Source organism: Papio anubis, chromosome 11, assembly GCF_008728515.1.
Source record: "Papio anubis isolate 15944 chromosome 11, Panubis1.0, whole genome shotgun sequence".
Classification (NCBI taxonomy): Eukaryota; Metazoa; Chordata; class Mammalia; order Primates; family Cercopithecidae; genus Papio; species Papio anubis.
This window is the reverse complement of record NC_044986.1, coordinates 122,814,668-122,825,063: the sequence shown is the minus strand read 5'-3', so window position 1 is coordinate 122,825,063 and position 10,396 is coordinate 122,814,668. Positions and strand designations below refer to the sequence as shown.

General features: G+C 43.9%; 2 long non-coding RNA genes across 2 annotated transcripts; both read left to right on the top strand.

The window, feature by feature from the left end:
* The first annotated feature begins 1,139 nt into the window (after window positions 1-1,139).
* Window positions 1,140-2,155, top strand: LOC110744225. Its single transcript, XR_002524577.2, has 2 exons — window positions 1,140-1,439; window positions 1,856-2,155. It is a non-coding gene; the product is annotated as an uncharacterized LOC110744225 (long non-coding RNA).
* Window positions 2,156-2,634: 479 nt separating this feature from the next.
* On the top strand, window positions 2,635-7,612 carry LOC103887248. The gene is made up of 3 exons (XR_002524139.2): window positions 2,635-3,282; window positions 4,666-5,651; window positions 6,292-7,612. It is a non-coding gene; the product is annotated as an uncharacterized LOC103887248 (long non-coding RNA).
* Window positions 7,613-10,396: the final 2,784 nt, after the last annotated feature.

The following is a 10,396-nucleotide window of genomic DNA, read 5'->3' as shown; positions in this document are numbered from 1 at the left end:
TGCCCCAGAAGAACGGAGTCACTAGCTGGTGGGGAATATGGTGTAGACAGGGAGACTTTACATAAAGATTGGCACATGATAGAGGGTTTTTGATGCTGATAGGAAGGATTCAGCTGAGGGATGCCTGTGGGTCATGAGCCCCCAGTTGACTGAAAGGGAGAGATTTAATGGCATGGGGGAGAGAGAGCTGCTGCAGACATGTGCTTGATTTAGTGAGGGGGACGGGACCCAGGGCATGAAGCCCCACAGCAATGGTTTGGGCAACAGCATGTTGGATTTACCTCTGGCAAGAGGAGAGTAGGTGGAAGCAAGTCCTAGTTGGGTCCTGATAGGGCCATTGAAGGCTCTCTCCTCATGGGTCTCAGTCATCCCTGATCAGGATGAGGGAAGTGAGGGTCATGGAGTTACCGGGGAATGGGCTGGTGATTAAAGCGGGCTGAGAAGGAAGAGGAACTGCCACCAGCTTCTCCCACAGTGACGCCTCTTGGCTTTTGAGTGGATGCCACCTTTTAAAGGACGCAGCTGTCTCGGTATTTGCTCTGTCAACCAAGTCCCAACTCTAACCTTCCACATTTATGTCAATAGCATAATTGCTTATATTTTAATTTAATTTAATTTTACTTATTTTATTACGAGACAGGCTCGCACTCTGTCACCCAGGCTGGAGTGCAGTGGTGTGATCATGGCTCACCGAAGCCTCAAACTCCTGGGCTCCAGTGATCCTCCCGCCTCAGCCTCCCAAGTCACTGGGATTGAGTGAGCTTTCATTTAAGACACAAACTTAAACACTGTTCTTGAGTTTTCTCCCTCAGACCCAACACCAGTCCACTGGGGTCCAGCAAGCTTCACATCCTGCAGGCGTCCCGAGCTGATCCCTTCTCACCCCTCACCCTGGTGCCAGTTGCTGGTCCCCTCTCCCTTCCCCCAGCTGCCCTCCCGACCACACCCCACATTTCCTGGACCAAACAAAGTGATCCGTAAGAAGATGGCATCATTTACATCATGCCACTCCCCTTCTCAAAATTCTTCACCATCTTTCGTTCCAACTAGGAGCTCAAACCCAAATCCTGAAACAAGCACGCCCCAGGTTTTCAAACCCAAATCCCTAAACAAGCACGCCCCAGGTTTTCAGAGCCACACTGGCGTTTTCAGCTGCAAACTCCCCCACCCACCACCCACCATTCTGCTTGGGTTGTCAGAAAATTGGCCAAATTCTCTTATCCATTCTACTATTTTAAAATTTCTATGTTCACAATGATATGATCTAAAACTGCAGATGATATCCATCTTCCTTGCTGTTTTCCTTCCAATCCTTTTGCTTCGTTTTTTCACCTTGTTCTTCCGGGAGCCCCTGCTGCTGACGCCGATGCTGGGGTCTCGGGTGTCCCTTCTCGTCTCGCTCCTGACTTGGGGAGGCAGATTTCAACATGGAACAGCAGGTAGGGTTTGGCTGCAGCTTTTTGTTTCGTCTTTGTTCTGTTTTGTAGCTGAACTCTGTTAGCTTTACGACCTTCCCTTTTATCCGGAGCACGTGGATCCAGTCTGTGTTTCAGGGTGGGGTTTTACTCTTCTGCTGAGGGTGTGGCCTTTTCTGATCCCGGCTTTAGGAGAGGATGACTTCCTGTCGAAGCCCTCGCTTTCCCAGGTCTCCAAACTTTAAGAGATCATGAAATTCCCGTTCACCTTTCCTCGGTTTAGCTGGCATCCTTGGGACAAAAGTTGGGTTGTGCTTGGCCACACCCTCTGTGTCACAGGCTTATAGTCTACCCTGATCATCGCTCTCTAACATGTCTGCTAGTCAATCATTTTTAAATATGCTTCTTAGGGTTCCTTCTGCATTCTGTTACTCTCACAGGGAAAGCTGATCTGAGTGACGTGCTGTGCTCCAGCACTGGGAAGCTCTCTGCTTAGCCACAGAACCTCACTGACGCTCTTTCCTGTCCTCTTCTTAAAAACAATGACTGTGAGTCTCTATCTCTCAGAAGACCATTTTCTGTATCTGACAATGAGATTTCAAGAAAGAGTCAGAAGAGATAGGTTAGTGTTATCCATTGTCTTTGTGCAAATTCCAGCCCCTTTTTTGTGCAAATTCCAGCCCCTTTTTTTGCCCTGCACCCCGATGTTCTCCTCCTGGCCAAGAAAAACATGTGGAGGGAGATCACATAATAAAGTGGGGGAGATCTCCAGCTGAACAGAGACTCAGAAAGAAAGCACTTAGAAAACTGTCAGGGGAGTTTTCCCTGGCACATTCAATTACATGTTGACACTTCAATAAAATAAAATGATTCAAAGTTTATGGATTTTAAAGAAACATACCCAAACTTATACACTGAAAAGTGGTTGTGCCCTTCAAGATAACCCCTTTGGAAGGATGCATACTTCCAAAATGAGGCAATGAGAGTTACAAAAAAATATCTTGGGGCCTCTCTTTCTCTCTCTCTCTCTATTTTTTTTTTTTTTTGAGACAGAGTCTTGCTCTGTCACCCAGGCTAGAGTGCAGTGGTACGATCTTGGTTCACCTCTGCTTCCCAGGTCCAAGTGATTCTCCTGCGTTAGCTTCCCAAGTAGCTGGGATTACAGGCACTTGCCACCATGCCCAGCTAATTTTTGTATTTTTTGTAGAGAAAAGGTTTCACCATATTGGCCAGGCTGATCTTGAACTCCTGACCTCAGGTGATCCATCCGCCTTGGCCTCCCAAAGTGCTGGGATTACAGGTGTCTCTTTTTTTGAATGCTAGCCATGTATCCTATGACGGTGGAGTTGACTTTTTGAAAACAGTCAACATTAGATTCAGTCAAGTATGGTGAATAGGAAATGTTCAATTAGCATATCGTCATTTTTGATAACTCTGTATGTGTGTGTGCAATTAAAGAAATGTAGTTATCGGCAGTTTCTTATATAACTGGAGGTATTTCTAAAAGGGGGTTTTGTTAGATATTGAGAGGGTGTTTGGAAATGCAATGGAGGTGACTGGTTTAGCTTCCAGGGTGACTGACACTAGTCCCGGACCCCTCAGTTGTGGCCCTCAGAAGGAAGCCCAGGATGCATCAGGGCCTTTCCACCTCCTTGCAGTTCTGAGCACTCTTAGGATGTTCCAACTGCTTCTTGGATTTCTTGTTAACTTCCTGTTCTTTAAACAATCTCTTCTTTTCTTATATCTTGCCTTGTTCCAGGAGCAGTTTCCTGATAAGAAAAGCTCAGCAGACTGTCTCAACTTCTAGACTCCTGCTTTGTGAGACTGCTGGTTTCCTAAAGTTGTGCCAGATCAGCTCCCGGGAGAGGTAAACGTTATTAGCAGGTGCACTGAGGCTGTTATCTGCTAACATCATCCAGCAGGAAAATGCGACAAAAGGAAAAAGGATGTTTGTTTTAAATTTAGTGTAAAATTATATAAATAAATAAAACCACAGAGAAATTAGATATCTCTAAGCAAAAGAAGAAACCTCAGCCTCACACCTTCTACAAAAATTAACTAAAAATGGATCACAGTTTCAAATATAAAACATACAACTACACATTTAGATAATAACATAGGGCAAAATCTTTAAGACCTAGAGTTTGCAAACATGTCACCAAAACCACAATCCATAAAAGAAATAAATCAATAAATTGGATTTCATCAACAAAGCCTTTGCTCTGTTAAGGACTTTGTTAGCCATAAGATCATGTGCAGAGAAGGACCCTGTTGAGACAAGATACAGACTGGAAGAATATATTTGCAAACCACGTATCTGACAAAGGATTAGTATCTAGACATGTAAAGAACACTTAAACGCAACAGTAAGGCAAACAAGCCAATCAGAAAATGGGCAAAAGACATGAACAGACATTTCACTAGAAAGGATCTGTGGATGGCGAAAAACCACATGGAAAGATGTTCAACATTCCTCGCTGTTAGAGAGATGCGATGAGTTCTTATTACACAGCTAAATTAGAAAAGAGTGAGCGCACCAGACGCTGGGAAGGACGTGGAGAAACAGGATCATCCACACATTGCTGGTGTGGATATCTAAGGTGCAGGCCACTCTGGAGAACAGGCAGCTCCTTAGAAACTAAACATACACTTCCCAATATGACCTGGCAGCTGCTCTCCCAGCCATTTATTCCGGAGAAATGAGAACTTCCGTTTGCACAAATAACCATGCATGGTCCCTCATGGCAGCATTATCTGTAATAGCACAAAAAAAAAAAAAAAACTCTCCAAAATGCCCCTCACTCGGTGGACGGGTAGGCAAGCTGTGGTCATCCACACCCAGGAGTATTACTCAGCCTCAGCAAAGACAGCAACAAGCTACGGGTAGATCTCAAGGGCATTATGCTGAACAAAAGAAGCCAAACCCAAAAGGTCCTGTACTGTAGAATTCAATTCATATAACATTATCAGAATGACAAAATGACAGCGATAGGAAACAGATTGGTGGCTGTTGTGAGCTAGAGATGGTGGAGTTGGGGCGGGGAGGAGGCTGTGACTGTGAACATGTAAGTATTCCTGTTCCAGGGTTACCATAACACACGATCACAAACTGGGTGGCTTAAAACAATCGGAATTTATCTTCTTACCATTCTGGAAACTACGAGTCTGAAATCATGGCGTGGGCAGGGCCACATTCCCTCTGAAGGCCCTAGGGGGGATTTGTATCCCTCTCCCCTCTTCCGGCTTGCAGGGGCTGCTGAGCGTTCTTGGCATCCTTGGCTTCTAAATGCATCCAGCCAGCCTTTGCATCCGTCTTCGCATGGCCTCCCCCGGTGTGGACTTCTGTGCCTCTTCCCCGCTTCTCACGAGGAGACCAGTCATTGGATTTGGAGCCCGCCTGACTCCCGTATGACTTCATCCGTCTTCTCTTGATTACATCCGTAAGGACCCTATTTTCAAATAAGGTCATAGTCAGCATTACTGGGGGCAAGGACTCCAACCTATTGTTTTGGGGGACACAATTCCACAAGGCAGCTCCAGGGAGATCTTAATGGTGATGAAATGTCCTGTATGTAGATCACAGAGGTGGCTGCACAGATGTGCACAGGGGGTCACATGGAACCAGGCACACCTTGTACCAGGGACAGCTTCCTGGGTTTGTGTTGTGCTGTAATCATGCAGGATGCTCCCATTGGGAGAAGCTGTACAAAGGAGACACAGGACATCTCTGTAGTATCTTTCCAACTACTCTATGAAGCCATAAATATTTTAAAATACAAATTTTAAAAAGTAAACAAAAATATGCCATTTCTACCTTCCCCCTCTGCTTGCATCCACAGGTCAAAGTCAGTCACATGATCCCTGCTGTGTGGGAGCCACACACACCCCACAAACAAACACACCCCACATCTATGTCATTTGCAGGCTGACTTGAGTTGTAAAACAGTTCTGGGCATGAACGTGTGGTTATCTCTGTAGAAGCAGACAGGGCTTTCTTCCAGCCAGAAAATTCACAGTTCAGTTGAGGAAATGATGAACATCAATTGAAAAACAATTCCAAAATACTTCACAAAATTGCCTTTCCCAGGTCTTCACTTGCTTCTTTCTTTTTACACTTGGCCAATGGGTCAGACCCCATTTCCTCAAGTGATCAAGAATCAGTGAATGAGCTGAATCTTTGGGAACAATTCGAGTCCTCGAGGCCTTTCAACTCTGCTAGGAAACACTCATTTCTTGGTGAGTCCAGTGTCTTTCAGTGAAATTTGGTTTTCCTTCAAAGCCGTCCGCATGTATTGTGTTTAGAAACCCGAAGGAAAGCCTGGGAGATTTAGCATCCATGTGCTCACCACAATAGTTTATGGTGTCAGCTTATTTTTGATGCGGATTTTCTTTTGAAGTGCCTTGGAGCTATTGATTCATTTTGGAAAGAAAATAAAATAACCAACACATTTATATTCCATTTTGTTTACTAATATGATAAGGCAGTTGCTTTTCCTGTAGACCTAACAGAAACTCTTTTAAAACCTCATCATGTGGAAGTTAAAAATACGGCTTTAGCAGTAAATGTAAATGCAGCACAGCTTCATGGAAACACCTCTGAACCTGCTGGCTACCCTGGCTGTCAGGGTTGGATGGTATGCAAAGCGACATATTTCTTTCCTGTCTCATTATTGATGACCGTTGCATAGGACCCATACGTTATTCTCTGTTAGTGTCATACACTCAGGCGAAAGGGTTGAGACGTTAATGGGTAGTTTTCCTGAGTTCTGATGTTTCAATTGTGCAAGCCAAACTCACAGTGTGGAAAATGGAACATTTTATGAAGTTCATACATTTTCAAAATTGCTCCTACAATGATGCCTTTGTTTTGTGTTAGGACTGGAATGATGGCTTCTATCTGTTCCAAAGAACTCCAATATTGCCTCAAGTGAAGAGGAAAGCCTCATATTTCAAGGCCACTGACTGGAGCCCATTCACATGCCACAAGGGGACGGATGCCGTTGTTTTTTTTACAGCGAAGAAAACGGTGATGTATTGGAGTCTCATCACCCCATCTCTCCATCATTGTTGGTGTGTAGATCAGCCAGTCTGGCTTGCGTAGCAGGATTAAAATGTTATGTCTCCCAGTGAGCTAGTGAATATCAACACTTTCCTTCTTTCTGTATGTGAAGTCCCTTTTTAGTGGATAAAGCCATTTGTTGACAGAATTATTGACATTTTTATGGGATTGTTTTTGGAAAAGGCTAACATGTAATTTCAAATTCAACATATGGTAGTGGTCAAATTGTGTTCCTACTGTGTAAAATGCCTGAATAATAACCTACTGCACTCTCTTGGCCGGTACACAGAGCAAAACTTGATTAATTTCACCAGCTTCCCTTAATCTCCTCCTTTGGCTCCCATCCCATTCTGCAAGAATTGATAAATCTTACATCCCCTGAAGATTATTACAGTTCCGAATAGTCTTATGACATTAGAAAGAAGCCAGGCTCAGTGGCACAAAATACATCTAACACATGAAATCACATAAATAATTTAGTTTTCACAATTTAATTTTTATAGTTTTTTTTTATTGTGGTTGCTGCTATTATTGATGGGGTATAATAAGGACTGTTGGCTGACACTGCAGTTAAAAAAATGGGGAATATTTTGACATCAAAAATGTCAATGTTGTTACTACCCTTCACTGTTGACCACGCTCAATGATTCAATTTCAGCCTAAGGTCGGGAATGTGTTCATAAATTGTGCCATCAGAGAGGCAGATGCAGAAAGAAAAAAATGAGCTCATTTTCTTATAAAAAAATACTTTTCTCTCTTGAAAAATGAGCGTGGGGCCAATTTTACACATCTCTGGTTCAAAGTAACCTGCATCAACTTGGGATCATTAGTAACTATTTCTCCAGAATCCTGTGGCTCTTAACAGCAACGTATCTATTAAGCACCCTGCATGCCAGGGCCTCTGCTAAGCGCTGGGGTGGATGTCAGGCAATTATGATTCGTGCCCTTGTTCTCAGAGTTAATCCTTCATCAACACACACCCATTCAGTAGGTGATTGACAAAGGAACACAGAAAGTCTATTTGACACTATGGATGTAAAGATTGGCCTGGGATTTGTTTTATAATAGCTTTAAATTATTTCTTTTCTTTTCTTTTTTTCCTTTCCTTTCCTTTCCTTTCTTTTCCTTTCCTTTCCTTTCCTTTTCTTTTTTCTTTCTCTTTCTTTCTCTTCCTTCCTTCCTCTTTCTTTCTTTCTCTCTCTCTCTCTCTTTCCCTTTCTTTCTTTCTTTCTTTCTTTCTTTCTTTCTTTCTTTCTTTCTTTCTTCTTGTTTTTTTTGACAAGGTCTTTGTAGCCCAGCTGAAGTGCAGTGGCACAATCACAGCTCACTGCAGCCTCGATCTCCTGGGCTCAAGTGATCCTGCTGACTCAGCCTTCTGAGTAGCTGGGACCACGGGTGCACACCACCATATCTGGCTAATTTTTTATTTTTAAAATTTTTTTCATAGAGACTGAGGTCTTGTTATGTTGCCCAGGCTGGTCTTGAACTCCTGACCTCAAGCTATCCTCCCACCTCAGCCTCTCGAACTTTGGGATCACAGGCATGAGCCACTGCACAGGAACCCAAATAAAAATATTTGTGGTAGCCAAGTGTGGTGGTGCGGGCCTATAATCCCAGCTACTCGGGAGTTGCTTGAATCCCAGAGGCGGAGGTTGCAGTGAGCCGAGATTGTGCCACTGTGCTCCAGCCTCCTCGATGCAGTGAGACTCTGTCTCAAAAAAAAAAAAAAAAAAAAAATGTGGTGAGCATTACGTAAAATGTTAGATTTACAATGTAATTAATGGAGATGTCATACTTAAAGTTATGTTGGGACAAGTCTGCTGTGTCACCATAACTTCTCAAACCTTGGTTGATTGAAACCAGGTCTAAAAGCTTAAAGAGATCTTAAGGCTTAGTTCTTCTTATAGAGAGATCTGAATTGCTTTTCCTCGAACATCTTATGGTAGGTGCAGTGCTAGTCCCTGGGAGTACAAGGCAGAGCCCAGCATACCCTAAGTACGGTCCAGTCCATCCTAAGAGTGGCAGGGAAGGGGACGTGAAGGGCACTGCCATTCACTGAATGCCTGACAAACCTCTGTAGACAGATGTCAGTCATCTTACCTTGCACGCACACACAGAATCCTCCAAACTTAAAGACCTCGAGCAAGAGTTCATCGAGTCTCGTGAGTATGTGGGTGGGTGGACTGTGGTCCTTCTGCCTGCCCTGCATGTTGGGGCCCCAGAAGGGGTCCCCCAGTTCTCCTCCACATGTCCCCATTCCTCTGATAGACCAGATGGCTTTTTCTACATGGCTCTGAGGGCCCCCAGAGAGTACATAGTTGCTGGATCTCTCATGGGCTTGGCCCAAAATTGGCACAGGACCACCTCTACTGCCTCCATTGGTCAAACCAAGTCACAAGGTGAGCCGGGGTTCAAGGCAGGGAAACAGACTACCGCCGGTGGAAAGAGGGGCGCTCAGGTGCTGGAGGGGGCTTACTGGTGCCATTATTGCAGACACACCAACATCTGCCTCCATAGCATCCCTGTGTCATCTTAACAGCAATCATCTAAAGAAAGGGGTTTCATTGTTTTTATTTTTTGTGCTATTTTTTAGGTGAGAAAACTGAGGATTAGAGATATCAAGAAATAACTACCTAAAGTTCTCTAAACATCGGTGGGAGTACTCGTTAAACATCAAGGGGCTTCGGATAATACAGCCTGGCAATTAAATGCCTCTCCCATTTACTGCCTAGAAAACTGAGGGCAGCGTGTGTATCTTTTCTGCAGAATAAGGATACTGCCTATCTCGGAGCTGAGCAGGAAGGTGTAGGTGAGCTGCTCAGCCTAGGGCCTGTAAGTAGCCAGTCCTCAGGTTTTTTGTACGACTGAAGAACACTGAGCTGGTGGCCAGAAGCTGCGACTTCCAGTTCCAGTCAGTTGCTACTTGACTGTTAAAATTTGAAGAAATAATTTGAAGTCCCTAAAATAAATGTTTTAATTTATAAAAATGGGCTGGATGCAGCGGCTCACACCTGTAATCCCAGCACTTTGGGAGGCCGAGGCGGGTAGATTACCTGAGGTCAGGAGTTCGAGACGAGCCTGACCAACGTGGTGAAATCCTGTCTCTACTAAAATTATAAAAATTAGCCAGGTGTGGTGGCATGTGCCTGTAATCCCAGCTACTTGGTAGGATGAGGCAGGAGAATCATTGAACCCGGGAGGTGGAGGTTGCAGTGAGCTAAGATTGTGCCTTTGCACTCCAGCCTGGGCAATAAGAGTGAAACTCCATCTCAAAAAAAAAAAAAAAATTATACAAATGAAAATATTTGACGATCTTCAAGGTTCCTTCCTTGAACAGGTTTTTAAAATCAGTTCTATTTGCAAATTTAAAAACAACCAGGGTATCATGGTAATTAAAATCAGAGTGGAAAAGAGAGATGAAAATTAGCATAGTGTGTAAAGAACTATTGCCAAGCCGAAACAACAGAAAAGAATGTTTCCATAGATCTATGGGAAAATTGTCCAGAATTGTCATAATATACAATTAATGAAAGAATTGCAAGTGGTCAGCCCCCTGATGGACACATACCTAACCTCAATAATAATCAAAGATATTCAAATATAAACAAAGATAGGCTATTAATGTTCATTTGTTAAATTGTTAAATGTGGCTGGATGTGGTGGCTTACATCTGTAATCCCAGAATTTTGGGAGACTGAGTCAGGAGGATTTCTTAAGGCTAGTTTGAGACTAGTCTGCACAACATAGAAAGATCCTTTCGCTACAAAAAAAATACAAAAATTAGTCAGGTGTGGTGGCACACACCTGCAGTCCCAGCCATGTGGGAGGCTGAGATGGGAGTAGTGCTTGAGTCCAGGATTTCATATGAGCTCTGACTGCCACTACACTCCAGCCTGGGCAACAAGGCGAGACGCTGTCTCTG